Here is a 15,936-nt window from a genome sequence, read left to right on the forward strand (position 1 = left end):
CACCCTTTCCTCTCTATCTCTTCCTCTCTCTCTCTCACTTCCGACCTTTAACCTCGAACTTGGACCCCCTTGCTATGTGGGTGACTGGTCCTATTTATAGAGGCCCTGGTCCTCTTCCCAAATATCGAGCGGGAAGGGAGCCAACAACGGCGGGCTAATTTGAAGGGGGACATCAAGTATCAGCTATCTTGACAAAAGTAGTCTTCGCCTGCGCAAAGCTCTGGTGATGACGCCGTCTTGGGCTCCACGGTGACCTCCGTCTCGTAGTCCTCCTGGTCTTGGTCTCGTTGCACCGAAATGGCAACCTTTGCCTGATGCCTCGGTACTCCGCGGCTGCGCTTGCCCCCTTTGCACCAAAGAGGAAAGGAGGACGCTGCGCGGGCTGGCACCTGCCTGGCGCCCTGAGTCATCATGGCTTGCATCACGGGCACCTCGTGAGGTACCCCACCTTGATCTCTATGCCTCCTCGTGAGCCAGCCTGACGAGGCCGTGCCCGAGGAAGCTCCGCATCGTCCGCCCCGCGAGGCTTGGCCCCTCGCGAGGGTCTTGGGTTTGTGTTGGTGAAGACAGGCCGTGCTGGGCCCCCTTTTGAGCCACGCCGCAGGCCACAGGCAGGCAAGTCTGGGGACCCCCGTTCCCAGAACACCGACAGTCGCGGTCGTTGCCCCGGGCGAGGTCTTCATGACTCGGGGCTGGAGCGAAATCGCCCGGGTTTGCAGGACAAGAGGCACCCTCGCGATCCACTTGGAGTACGACGGTGCTTCGGTGATGTTCTTCAAGGTCTTCGACGCGAATGGGCGCCGGCTGGAGTGCTGCCCTGGGAGAGGTGGCCAGGACCCTGCTGCGGCGAGGACTGGGCCCGCCAACCGCTCCCTTGGCGGCTCCTCATGCGGTGGAGGCGTCGGAGGTTCCAGCGACTCCGGCGAGCTCTTCGTGACTCCAGAGATGAGCGACGACAGCTACGAGCCCCCGAGCCGGCTCCGCTCCTGGAGCAGGGCGGGCATGTCAGGCTGCCGCCGACTCTGATTTGGATGGGGTTGGCGCCGGTGCTTGACGGCCCACTGTTGATGATGGCGTCTTTTGCAGGGGCGCGCGTAGTTAGTGTCCCTTTAGGATCTGTTCCCTGCGAGGAACCAAAGACACTTCCCGTGGTGGTTTGTAAGGTGCCTGTGATCCTGTTTTGTTAATATAACCCTTGTCATAGAATTGTGCGAGTTGCTTATTCCGTTTTAGCTCAGTCCTCCCTTTCGAACCTCAGAGGGCTTGGTGCTCTGCGCCGACAGGTCCCAGTCCTAAGGCGGCTTCAGCCGTCGCTGGTATGCCAGGTCACGATGCTGTGGTCAAGGCCAGGAGGTGAGCGACCCGGAGTCCGGTAAGAGCCCCTGAGTCGCGATGCTCAGGAGGTCCCCTTTGGCGCTCAAGCAGCCGTCGTTCGGTGAGAAAGGAGAGCGGCGTCGCTTACACGGGATTGCATTAGGTGCGGGGATGATGCCACGGTAGCTGGCGCTTCCCGGTGGTGACTTATCTAGAGAATCAGGGGCCGCTCTCTGGTGTGTCGCCGGGTCCGTGCATCGGCAGGCATGAGGTTGCTTGGCGAGGTCCTCGCGTGTCCCTCCCCTCTCGCCTTTGCTCCCCTTTCTGCTCTACGTCCTCGGGTCCCGGCCCTCGAGCGAGTCTCAGCTGTCGCTGGTATGCCAGGCCGCGATGCCGTGGACAAGGCTAGAGGGTGAGGGCTGGAGAGCCAGTAGGAGCCCTGAGTCACGATGCTCAGGCACCCCCCTTTAACGTGCAAGCGGTTCGCACAGACGAGAGTGAAGGAGACACCGCAAGGGCCTCGCCTGACGCAGCTCCTTCAGGAGATCCTGTAGATCCATCATAGAAAAAACGACGGGGTTGCCATGATAATTGACAGTCACCCATTGGTTGCTTTCGAGGGGTAATGAGGCACCGAAGGCTTGACGAGGTGGCGCCATGCGGGGCTGCCGCGGCTAGAGCTCAGCCATTCAGATTTGTCGGCGTTGCAGGGACGGACCCATGCGCAAGCGTCGTGCCGTTGGGAGCAGTTCCGTCAGTTGAGCGGGCAACTAGGTCAAGCACATTAGCCGCGGAGGAGTGGATTCATTTAAATAGATGCCGGGAAGGCGGACATCACTGGGTCTGGCCCAAGCGACTTGGGGATCATGCAGCCCAAGGGGCGCCCCCAACAAGGTAAGCTAACAACATGAAATAAAAGGGATACACGCCGCAGGGACGGACCCACGCGGCCTGGGAATAATGCAGCCCTGGGGGGCGCTCCCAACTGGAAATGAAACTTGAAAGATGTCACCTGATGATGTTGAGGACGAAGGAGCGTTGGTGTAGCAGACTCGATGGTCTACGGAAGCCGATCCTCACGAGCCCCCAGGCCCAGGGGCCTCAGGAAGCTCCGGAGGCGCTGGCGGCTCCTCGCGGACCATCTCCATCCCCGCCAGGGCTGCGGAACGCCTGGCCTCTCGTGCCTCCGTGATGCCCCTCATGAGGCGCTGGTACGTGGCAGCCGCGTTCGGCAAGCCGTAAGGCATGCGAACGTAGCTGTGGGATGGACCTCCGCAGCGCCCCACTCGCGAGGGCCAGAGGCGCTCCAGAGAGGCGACTCGGTTGAGCCCTGGTATGTCGATGCAGACGCGCAGCCCACCATCCTCGCCTGGATGGGGAGCCACTGCTGGTAGGCGGCGGCCGCCTTTCATGACTCTTGACTCTTGTAGCTCCTGAATGGCCTTGCCGACGAACTCCTGAGGGTCTGGCTCTCCTTGCCTTGCTCCTTCTTGAGGGAAACGTGCTTCGAACCACGCCTCCATGTGGTGCCCAAGCGCCTCCCTCGTGACCCTAGCTAGGTCGGTGGCCCTCCAGGGGAGAGCCCCCGAGCCCTGCCTGAGGAGGGCGCCGGGCGTGCTTTCCTATGCAATGGAAGGAGGTTCCCCCTGGGCAGGCGCGGGCCCAGAGGGGCCTGCCTCCTGAGGGGCCGGGCCGGATGATGTCTTCTTGTTCTTGGGGGCAGTCTCGGGAAGCCTCCTTCTTCCGCGATCCGGGTCTTCCAGTGACGCGGCCTGAAAGGCTCGTTCCAGGGAACACACCGCGTCCTTCTCTTCACAGGGCACCGTGATGACTCCGCCACTTCCTGGCATCTTGAGGACGTTGTAGCCGTGGTGAGTTATGGCCATGAACTTGGCCAGCGCTGGGTACCCAAGGATGGCGTTATACGGCAGGCGAATGTGAGCGACGTCGAAGTCGATGAGCTCGGTGCGGTAGTTGTCGCGTGCCCCGAAGGTGACAGGGAGGCGGACCTACCTAATCGGGACCGTGGAGCCGTCGGTGATTCCGGAGAAAGGCTTGGTTGGCTGAAGCTGGCTGTAGGGCACTTGGAGATTGTTGAATGTCTCCACGGACAGGACGTTGAGCCCTGCCCCGCCATCGATGAGGGTCTTGGTGACCACCACGTTGCTGATGATTGGGGAACAAAGCATCAGGAGTACTCCGGCTATAGCCGCACACTTGAGCTGATCTGCTGAGCTGAACGTGATGGCGCACGCCGACCACCTGAGAGGGCGCGTGGCTTCGAGCCTGGAGAGGACTGCATTCACTTCGCGGGCGAACTGCTTGAAGATGCGTTGAGAGGCTGGGGCTTGAGCCCCGCCCAGGATGTAGGCGATTGCACATGGCTTCTAGAAGCCCCCAGCCCCCTTGTCCTGGTGGCGGTCCTCGTTTCTCCTTGGCTGCAGCGGCAGCGGAGGGAGGCCTACGTTGCCTTGCGGGCGAGCCTTGTGAGGCTGATCCCTCCAGTCTCCCTCGCGAGCCGGGTCTTGCCAGCGATCCTCGCGAGGTTGATCGCGCCACCCTTGGTGCGGGCCACGGTCTTCCCAGCGTCCTGTGTTCCTTCCTCCTCCTCGACCGTAGCCCCGATCACCGCGGTCGGGGCGACGACCGATCCTTCCTTCCTGCACGGCTCGGAGCTCTTGACATTCGTTGGTTTTGTGGGTGTGGAGGTCATGGTACACACAGTACTGGCTGCCCTTGGAAGGTTCGGGCTGATCTCTGCCCCGCTTGGTGTCTGGTTCTGCCGCGAGCACGGCAGCCCCCTTGCGCTTCAAATCCTTGGCCTTGGGCTTCTTCTCTTCTGGGTCTGCGGCAGGAGGAGGGAGAGACGCCCTTCCTCAGCCCTGGCACACTTGGTTTCCAGGTTGAACAACTCCAAGGAAGTGCACAGGTCTTCATGCATCGCCAGCTCCTCCTTCATCTTGACATCGCGCACGCCGTCGGAGAAGGCTGAGATGATGGCCTCCTCAGTCACCTTGGGAATCTTGTGGCGTGCGTTGTTGAAGCGCTGGATGTACTTCTGCAGGGTCTCCCTAGGCTATTGCTTGATGCGGCGCATGTCGCTCACGGCGGGTGGCCGGTCGCGAGTACCTTGGAAGTTGGTGATGAAGCGGGTGCGCATCTCGTCCCAGGAGGAGATCGTGCCTGGAGCCAGGTTCAGGAGCCAGGTGCGGGCTCCGTCCTTGAGCGCCATGGGAACTAGTTCGCCATGACCTTCTCGTCTCCGTTGGCAGCTTCGATGCCCAGCTCGTAGAGCTGGAGGAACTCCGCAGGGTCAGCCGTGCCGTCGTAACGAGGAGGCAGGTCTGGCTTGAACTTGCCGTGCCACGCGACGCTGCGTAGCTCGGTGGTGAAGGCGCGGCAGCCTGTTGTGGCCACGGGAGGCCTTGGGTGACGGAGAGCTTGGTCTTGCATGTCCCCACACACTGCAGCTGGGACCAGTGCAGGGTCTTGACGCGCGGGAGCAGGAGCATGGTCGCGACGTGCTGGAGCAGGGAGCGCCCGGGCAGCTTCTTGCGGGCGAGGGACTTCTTGGCAGCTCTGCTCCTGCCGCGCTGGCACCTGACGGAGCGGGTTCTGCCCAGGGGACACGCGCCTTGGAGCCATGGCGCCTTCCTGAGGAGGAGGCGGCCGGGGCGCCGCCAGAGCTTCGTCGCCCGCTCGGGGCGGGGTGCGGTGCAGCGGAAGGGACGGCGCAGGAGAGCCCCCTGCGGCGCGGACGAGCTCGACGACGCGGTCGAGCCATTCTTCATAGACGTCATTGACGGGACGGTAGCGCGGGAGCTCGTTTGCCGCGATGAGCGTAGCTCGAGCCTCCATGGGCGCGCGGAGCGCGCGGGACGAAGAACCAGCTGGGGTGAGCGAGGGAGTTGCGGTGCGGCCGTCTTGCCGCACGGACGGATGCTGAGACGATGCTTGCTGCTCGTCCCCCGCCGGGCCGGTGGCGGCGTTGACGGCAGGTGACGGGGAACGGCGAGGACGCCCGCCGACAGGGGCCGTCTGGGCGACATGGGAAGCGAGAGCAGCCCAGCGCTTGGCGCGGGCCCGACGAGCGTCAGACATGGGCGTGATGGTTGGAGGAGAACGGGGTGGTGGAAGACGAATTCCTGCGCACCCCTACCTGGCGCGCCAAATGTCGGATTACGGGTTCCGGCAGACCCTTGAGGTTCGAACACTGGGGTGCGCGCGGAGATTTCGCCTCCTACCTACCTGCACCCCTCCGCCTCGCTAAGATCTAAGCTATGGAAAGAACAACACAAGAGACACAGGGTTTATACTGGTTCTGGCCACCGTTGTGGTGTAATACTCTACTCCATTGTGTGGTGTGGTGGATTGCCTCTTGGGCTGATGATGATGAACAATACAAGGAAGAACAGCCTCGCGAGGGTCTGTTCTTGGCTGGGGCGATGAACTGCTGGGAGGAGTTCAGTCACCCTTCTCTGTCTCTCTCTCTCTCTTATCGATTGTCCCTTCTCTAAACCCTAACCTCTCAGGCTCTAGATCCTTCGATCCTTTGATCCCCCCGATCCCTTGCGGGTGGTTGGTCCTATTTATAGAGGCCCTGGTCCTCTTCCCAAATATCGAGCGGGAAGGGAGCCAACAATGGCGGGCTAATTTGAAAGGGGACAGCCAGTACCAGTTATCCTGACAAAAGTAGTCTTCGCCTGCACAAAGCTCTGGTGGTGATGCCGTCTTGGGCTCCACAATGACCTCCTTCTTGCAGTCCTCCTGGTCTTGGTCTTGTTGCACCGAAATGGCAAGCTTTGCCTGATGCCTCGGTACTCCGCGGCTGCGCTTTCCCCCTTTGCACCAAAGAGGAAAGGAGGACACTGCACGGGCTGGCACCCGCCTAGCGCCCTTGGTCGTCATGGCTTGCGTCACGGGCACCTCGTGAGGTACCCCGCCTTGATCTCTCCACCTCCTCGCGAGCCAGCCTGATGAGGCCGTGCCTGAGGAAGCTCCGCGTTGTCCGCCCCGCGAGGCTTGGCCCCTCGCGAGGGTCTTGGGTTTGTGTTGGTGAAGATGGGCCGTGCTGGGCCCCCCTTTGAGCCACGCCACAGGCCGCAGGCAGGCAAGTCTGGGGACCCCCGTTCCCAGAATGCGGACAAGTTGCATGTTTACATCTGCTTTCCACCAGTATATTACTTGCTCAATTTCGATTAGTGTTCCATTGAGCGGGTGGAGAGCTACGGGCAAAAAAAAAACACGTGAAAAACAGAGTGAAGTTCAAGTAGACATGTCGAGAAGTTCAGGTTCTTCACATGGTGCATTTTCGAAGATTCTGTTTCGCGATAAAGGCAGAAAGAATGATCTCGCTATTTTCAAAATTGCTTGAAAACGGGGAATCAGAGAAAATCATCAACATGAATTTTTTTCGCATTTTCCGCAGCTTTTCAGCGGTATATTATTTGCCCAATTCCGATAAAGTTTGTAGAAATTACGGTGAAAATACGTTTTTTGCCATTTTCAAAATTGACATAAAACCATAAGGAATTGGGAGAAACAATATATACCAAAAAGTTTCGCATTTCCTCTAGCTTTCCAACGCCATATCATTTGCTGCATTCGGTCATACGGTTAAAAAATTAGCTTGAAAAAAACTCGATGCTACTTGTATCATTTTCTAAATTAATTTTAAACCGTTCAAAATTAGGAAAAACTTTTAACATGAAAAAGTAGCACATTTTCATAAGCTTTCCAACGCCATATAATTTGCCTTTATTGGATTAGCCGTTTAGAAATGGCCTCGAAAATACGGACTCGGCTGTTCGGTTTGCGAAATTTTACGATTTTCCAAATTACTCTTTAACCATAGGGAATTAAAGAAAACTTTCAACACGAGGAAGGCGCGGTTTTGCAGCAGCTTTCCAACGCCATGTTATTTGCCTCATTCTGATAAACGGTTTAGAGATGTGATCGAAAATACGATTCATGTTTTTTGTATCAAGAAAAAACGGTTTTTAAAACTGCTCTTAAACCGCTTAAATTTTACCAAAAATTTAACTTGGGTCATGATACTGGTGTCCATAGCTTTCCAACGGTGTATCGCAAGCCCCATTTAGGCAATGTTGGTGGAAGTTCAACCTAGCACTGGGAGAAGTTCAGGTCGAACAACTCAGGCAGTAAAATTGCAAAAAACACAATTTCATCACGACCCGAGAGCAAAATCCGCAAACAAGCGAGATTCCTATTTAAAACCGGTATTTAGTTGCTAAAAGCATTTCTAGATTACACTAACATCATATAGAACACGACTAACCAGAATAATTCGCGGGGGGAGCCACGGTTGCGAAGATCGCCCGAAGGTCGGGTTCGTACAGAGGGAAGTTCAGGCGCGTTACTCAGGCAGTTCATGTTGTGATCAGAATATTATTCTGATCCCGTGATCAGAATAAGGCCCTCGGTGTTGTCAGAGGAGTAAAGCTTCTTCTGAAAGAGATACTGGCTGGGTTACCCCTGAGATTCCTCGAGGATTCTTCACGACAACAAACAGGGTGCATTACTCTCCGGGAGAGGATTTTTTCAGGAAGAAGAGGTAGTCGAAGATGACGATGATGTCACATTCGTGTGGGAGGGCACTCACCAACAGGATGATGACGATGAAGATGAGCCAATAACAGTTCTCAACCCAGACTATAAGCACGAGTTCACTACATTTGGACAACATGTCCGAACAAACAATGATGATGCAGTTGAACATGATGTTGCAGCAGATGATGATTATGACTATGATGATGTGCCGCCACTCCAAAATTTCCAAACCAATCCACTGAGACATAGTCACAACACTGGATTACCACCACATCCACCTGCTGCACCCCAAAATAGAGCTCAATGTCCACCTGCTGCACTCCAAAATAGAGCTCAGCGTCCACCTGCTGCACCGAAAAACAGAGCTCCAAGTAGACCTGCTGCATCAAATTCGACACTACGACCACCGACGGTGCCTTGGTCAGAAGTCAACGGCAGGTACAAATCCTCCTCACTATTGCCGCCATGAGATCCTCAACTACACAGATCTGCTATAACTCCGCCATATCCAATACAACCCGGTGAGCTGCAAACACCATCGGGTGTGCGACTCTAGACACATGTAAGTTTATGACCTGAAAAAATAATAATATTTGCAGTTCATTCAAATAACATTGCAGTGCACATTGATATTTCTTGTGAGGTTTGACCTAACATATAATACAGTCGATTCTTCTGAAAACTTAGGAATATTGCAATGCTTTATTAAACTCGTATGAACGTCTCGTATTTAAAAACAGAACAGAACAAATTATCTCATAGAGCATTGCACTTAAATGTAGGATAAAAACATGCCGCTGAACCTCATACCTGCCGTTGAATGAAGTTCACCACATACGAAAAGGCATGGGACTTTTACAACAATTATGCAAGATATGTAGGGTTTGGCATACGCAAGAGGTCAAAACACATGACAAATGCCTACATTGTCTGCTCAAGAGAAGGGATGCACAAGCAGACTGTGTCATATTATCACAGGAAACATCAGAAGACATCAAAAAGGATTGGCTGCAAGGCAAAGATTAGAGTCAAAAAAAGGAAGCATGGCAAATTTGTGATAGAAATGGTTGAACTCAACCACAATCACAAGATGCTGGGAAGCCCCGAGATGCTTTTGCACATGTGATTGCACAAAAAAGACGATCCTTTGATAGATCAGTTAGTGAAAGACATGCAATTGGACAACCACACACATGCTCAGATGATGTCAACGCTATCGCGTATGTCCGGTGGTCTGCAGTACATGGGACACTTGAACATTCTGTCGGTAATTATTCCTTGTTTGATGAGATGAGTTTGCATTGTGTTCGAAAATGCAGGAAATAGAAGTTTTCCAGAGAAGAGTCCGAAGATGATGTCAAGAAACTTCTGGATTTCTTTGAGAAGATGCAGAAGATAAACCTAGAGTTCTTCTATGATTATGACGTTGATGCAGATAACCGTGTAAGAAACATCTTTTGGGCCAACACAAGTTGCAAAGGATGGTATGAAGATTTTGGAGACTGTGTTACATTTGACATGACGTATAAAACTAACAAATTTCACATGCCGCTGGGAGTCTTCGTGGGAGTGAACCATCATCTACAGAGCACCATATTTGCTGTTGCCCTCGTGCGAGATGAAATAATACCATCATTTGAGTGGGCTTTCAGAACATTTCTGAGGTGTATGCACAACAAGCCGCCAATCTGCATGCTCACAGGTACAAAAAAACAACACCTGCATACTTACGTTTGTTTGGTGCACTTATATTTCTTCCATCTATCTTACACACACAAACTACTTAATAAAAACACTATTTGTGCCTTCTTAGACCAGTGTTCTCCGATGAAGGCAGCATTAAAAACTATCCTCCCACATACTCTGCATAAGTTGTGTCGGTGGCATATCATGAAGAAGAACAAAGACCACCTCGCCTTGCTGTATAAGGCGCATGAGAAACTCAAGGATGACCTCAATGCGGTGCTGAACCACCCACTAATTCCGTCAGAATTTGAACGAGCATGGAAGGACCTCATTCAGAGATACAACTTGCAAGATGATGAAGTGATGAATTCGCTGTTGGATGACAGGCACGAGTGGATCTCGGCTTACTACAAGGAAATTTTATGTGCTCGGATGACTTCCACACACAGAAGCGAGAGCATGAACCGCATACTGAAGAATTTTTTTTGTCAAATAGAAGCATGATCTCCATCTATTTGCTCAGCAAGTGGACAAGTGCATTCATACCAGGAAGGCCATCGAGCATGCAGAGATAGTAGCAAATGAGGTAAACAAAATGTCAATCAAAAACTGCTAAAATATAACTACAAAAACAAACAATTTTTTCAATTCTTTGGTTTGTAACAGAGCCTTTATGATCATGCATTCAGAGGTGAAGACAACAACCCAGTTTGGGTTTGAAGTTCAGCTATCAAAAGTGTATACAAGGGCAGTGTTTGCAGATTTCAAAGGAACACTCTACCGTAGCACTGCATTCAGAGCAGAACGGTGCCCTGAGAACCCGACAAAGTATCTCGTACACCACTACAACAGATTAGATGCATTTGACTGGGCAAGGCATAATTCCCAAGTGGTCTCAGATGAAAAGAAAGGTATCTATGAATGTGAGTGCAAACTCTGGACACACACAGGTGAGACTCCTAGCAAAAAAATTTCTAGTTTCTGATAGTCATGCACGAAAGCTCACTTACTGAACTTTAAAAGTCCACATGCATGAGTAATTCACAAAACCAAATGAAGTTCACTTCATAAAAATGAACAAATAACGAAAAAAATGTGTTTATTAATTTCATGTAGTTCACCTACAAAACAAAGGAAATCATGTGTTTGTCTGCAGGGCTCTTTTGCGTCCATGTGTTATGCATGCTTTCTCATTTGAGAGTACTCAAGATTATTGAGGTGTACATCATGAAAAGATACACCCGTAATGCAAGATCGAATGCAACATTTGATAGAAGAGACTACGAACAAACAACACCAGATGGAACCTCGCTTTTTTGCCATAGAAAATTGCTGACAGAAATAGCAATGGACCTTGCAAACAGAGCGACAAGGTCCGACGCTGGGTGCCACAGAGCGCTGTCTGGTATGAGGGCACTGATCAAGGAAGTTGATGTGCTCAACAAAGAAGAAGAAGCATCAAAACTAAAGCAAGCAGAGAAATCCCAGCATGACAATAATGCCGAGCAAGTAGAAAATACTAAACACAACAGAATTGGTGCTATCAAAAAAGAAATAATTCTTCCACCTCCTGTTTCAAACACAAGAGGAAGGAAAAAAGGGGGCGACACAACCTGTCGTGGAAATATCATGGCAGATGTCCTAGTGTGAGGACTTAGTCGTGAGGCCAACGCATCTATGTGGTAGCTTGAGAGGGGTTGAGTGGAATCGAGAGACGCAATGCAAGACAAAGGTTTAGACAGCTTCGGGCCCCGGGAAACATCATCCGGTAACAACCCTACATGCTATTTGAGGCTATCTCTCATTATGATCATGAGGAAGTTGCCGTAAACCGGCTCTCCCAGTTAACCCTAACCCTTTAAGATTGTTTCTTCTTACTTCTCCATCTTTGGGGAGCCCTGCCCCTCCTTATATATGTTGAAGGGGCGGGTTACATGTAGAGTCCAACTCGAACTTAAGACTTAACTATTATGACTTCTCTTCTTGGGCTTCTTAACATCTTGGGCTTCATGACGTCTCGGGCTTCATAACTCCTGGCAACCCAGTTACCGCTGCCTGCCGGGAGTTAACTGGTGCCGGTTTAAGACAGTCTGCCGGGAGTTAACTGGTGCTGGGTTAAGATGGTCTGCCAGTTTAAGATGGTCTGCCGAGTTATCATCTGACTTAACTCCTGTCTGTCTTAACTGTCAGCCGGTTTAACAACCTGCCGGTTTATCGTCTGACTTAACACCAATCGGTTTACCACCTGCCTTAACACCTGCCGATCTACGACCTGCTTTAACACCGACCGGTTTACTAAGTCCCAACCGGGTTATAACTCCGGTCGGATCATACTGCGGGGTATATCCCCGACATTAGCCCCCAGTTTAATTTGGATTTATCCATGTTAAACTGATCTTGATTATCCTTAAGTCCTTGTCACTTCCTTCTTCTATAAAATCTGAGTTAATAGACCAGCTTCATAATCAATTTGCTCACATCGGTTTGTCATAGAGAAATATTATGAAGAATAACTCCTTTGACTTCAGCTCCCAATGCTTAACAAAAATATTGGCCTTTGAAATACTCATTTGATCTTCAGCCGGTTTAAGAATGTAGAACTTGCCGGTTTAAGAATGTTGAACTTTGCCGGTTTAAGACTTGAACTTGCCGGTTTATCATTGCCGGTTTACAAATATTGAAGCCACCGGGTCATAATTGTAGTTAACATCAAGCTTGAAAATATACCTCTTATATGCCTATCACTTGTAGCCCCCAAGTCTTAAGAAGGTAGCATAGCAACAGCTTAAGACTTGCTTCAATATGAATGCCACAAGCTTGAAGAAATCCAGGTTGTTCATCTCAATCACCAGTCAGAACTGACTATTCCACATATGTAGCCCCCAAGTGCTGGGTTGTCATGCTTGCAACAACCTGGGACTTGAAATTGCCTTATGCTCATAAAAACTTCAACCAGTATAGCCCCAAGGGCCGGGTTATTATGCAATAATGAGCAGGGACTTTGTAAATATGATCATGTAAACTTGAGAAGCAATATGTAGCCCCCAAGGGCCGGCTCAATAAGAAAATATTGAGCTGGGACTTGATATATTCTTCAATGAAAATAACATCATATGATGTAACCCCCATCATGGGGCTGGAACCCACATCCACAAGGTTAAGAGCCTTGTGCTTTACCAACTAAGCAGTGGATCCTTTAATAGTAGATGAAAATCTGTGTACCTTGAATTGTTGACAGGAGCAATTGGTAGCCCCCAAGGGCCGGCTCATTACGATGTGATGAGTCGGGTCTTCAATAAGTGAGCAAACAATGACTTTGCATTAGCCCCCAAGTGTCATGGTGCATGCTTGCAGCCACATGAGACTTGCATATTTGATGTAATCTCAACTTGAATAATGTAGCCCCCAAGTGCCGGGTCGTAAGCCTACAACGACTTGGGACTATTCCTTCAATTGTAGAATAAATCATATCCATTGATAATATAACAGCCATTGCGCTAAAGCAACTTTGAAAACCTGTGACATTGAATCACATCGTTGGTTTACCAACTTTTTGTAGTAAGGGTGATAACACAAATCTTGAGTATTGATAACTCCTCCCATGTTTTGTTGGTTTATAATAAAGCCGTACCGGGTTGTAATAAACACCAGATTATCCGTATATAATACTGGCGACTTATAGTTGAAACCAGGACGGGTCAATAAGCACCGGATTATAACTGATCATGTACTAACAACTTGTAGTTGAAAGCCAAGCTGGGTCAATAAACGCCGGTTTATCACAAGATATTATAAGCGTTATAAAAGGAGAAAAAACTTGGCAAATAAAAGCATATGAAAACTTGTAGTCGAGGCTTTTCACGAGCTGCCAGGCCCCAAATTTGAGGCTTTTCATGGGCTGCCAGGCCGCTGAGTTAAACCATTTTACAAAGCCTTTTAAAATGGACCTCAAACTTTACCAATCGTCGTTTTAACTTTGACAAGTTCAGGGTCTATGAGATTGACTTGTCAAAAGTTCGGCGGGTCATACCAGGTTTACCTGGACGGAGTGGCTTACTTAAAAAGGCAGGCTAACCCGGGGTTTTAGGTGTATACACCAGGCTTCCAAGCCATGACTTGATAGCCTATTACAAGTGTAGATTCTTTGTTCATTGCGAAGCAAAGAATCCCCAAGCAATATTTTGAGCTGTGCTCAGTGGGTGCCTATGTTTGAGTTGTGCTGTGCAACAGACTCTATTTGGCCCCTTATGATCATATTGGCTTGATAGCCGGATTACCGAAGTAACCAGCGTTGTGCTCTTATGATAATATTGGCTTGATAGCCGGATCAAGAGGGTAGTAACACTATGTTCTCTTTGGTGAATACACCTATGTTTGAACAGGAAGCCCCCAAATGATATTGTGAGCTGTGCTCAAGGGGTACCTATGTTTGAGCTGTGCTTTTGCAACAAACTCTCTTTGGCCCCTGTAATTTTTCCAGAAAACTCGAACTTGCAAGAGATTATTCTTTTTGAACCAGAAATTCTTAAACCGGATACTGAGAGCTTCAAAGCTTTGTGGGAGATAGCTTTCCCTTGAACTGGATTTCAAACCGGAATCCTTCTTTTTAAGCCGGAAATTTTCTCACGGCCTTTAAATTTGCACCAATATGGCGGTTTAGGGTCCTGCATTAGATAACTTTGCAAACCGGAGTAATTTCTCTTTTAAAGAAAGCAATATATAATATAAAAATATACTGGATGGATTTCACCTGATATATTAGGTCAAAAATTATCCACCGCGGAGTTGATCATCACCACGGTGAAGCTGAAATCAATCATGGGCGGGTCGACCGTGGGAGCAGACAGATGAGTCGGCCGCAATATTATAAACTGGTGCGAAAGGGCGAGTCAATCGCATGCACAATCCCAGCGAGTTGATGTAGATTAAGCTGCACGGGCGGCGGTTTGTGCACACTTGTTCAACAGCAAGCTGGTGCGGTCACGGATGCATGATGATGCTAACGCATACTCCATAAGCACGGCATGGACAAACGCTAGTGCAAAATTAATGCTGACGCGCGCCCTTTTTGCTACGCCTTTGTAAGGAATAATGGTCCTGTGAAAAGAAAATATCATAGACCAGAGTAATTGTTCTCAAACAATTTAATATGTGTTGATAAAATATATAGAAAAGACAGCACCTGGTGATCTGTCAGACAAATGCGGGCACCGACATTGGACGATATAGTCAGACGAAAAGAGTTCTCAGATATACTGTTAACTTTGTCCGATCTTTTAAATCGCCGGACGCGTCTGACAACCTCATGGAATAGTATTCTGCACCATGGTCTTCCTGTAGTCAAAATACAGACTAGTAGTTGGAGTACTAGTACTGCCTCTGATCTTTTTTCTTGGAGTTTATGCTTATCCCGCATACCACAGCAAAAATCAGATTGCCTTATTCCTCTTTGCATGCACACAGGTTTCTCTATCCCGTCCCTCTCTCTGTGGATGTGCATGCGCCTGCATGCGTTTCTCCTTCTCTCTCTCTCTCTCTCTTTTTGCACACCCGTACAAGTTTTGTCTGAGCAAGCAGCTTGAGAGCCTTTTGTTGTGTTGGGTAGCTTTAGGTGCGTACTTGCTTCTTCATTATTTTAATATTGCATGCTCCTCCTTTATTCTGATTGCACCAAGTCGCTACTTATGGAATCCTTCTTAGTCTTTGGCTTCTGAAGCTCACAATGGTATCCAGCAGCTACAGTCGTTGTAATGGAAATGAGGGAGGCTTGCTATGACCCGGGCGGGGCCGAGGGCGGGAGGCCAGCGCAGCGGTGGCTCGGAAGCAAAGCAATGAAAACAGGACCGCATGCAGCAAGGCGAGTGCAGCTGCGGCTTGGTATGGAAACGACATCTTGAGGCGGCACAACCGGTTTGAGGGTGGAACTGCGGCTGCAAAAAACGCTCCAGCGAGGTGAAACTGCGACCATTGGAAGCAAGGTTGAGCTTGGAGGACGATAGCTATAGCAAGAAAACCAGCGGGGGGCTCACGACCGAAGATGAGGCGAGGCCCATGGCTGCGGCTGAAGCGGACTGCAGCGTTGGTCTTGACCCGGCAAGGCGGTTTGGGACGAGCGATGAACTGAGGCGGCCCGAGATGGCGGCAGCGACAACTTGGTCGACTTAGCGAGGCCACAGAGACAGCATAGTCGACTCGTGGCCGGCCACGGCCGGAGACAACCCAGCGGGGGCTTGGCTGTTTAAAGGCGTGGCCGAGCCATGTCGAGGTTGCAGGTGCGACGGAGGCGGTGCCTTGGGGATGAGGCAACAACCGGGAGGTGGGTCACAACGGCCGAGTCTGTAGCAGCAACGGTGAACCGACGGAAGC

The sequence above is a fragment of the Triticum dicoccoides genome, chromosome 2A (assembly GCF_002162155.2).
Source record: "Triticum dicoccoides isolate Atlit2015 ecotype Zavitan chromosome 2A, WEW_v2.0, whole genome shotgun sequence".
NCBI lineage: Eukaryota > Viridiplantae > Streptophyta > Magnoliopsida > Poales > Poaceae > Triticum > Triticum dicoccoides.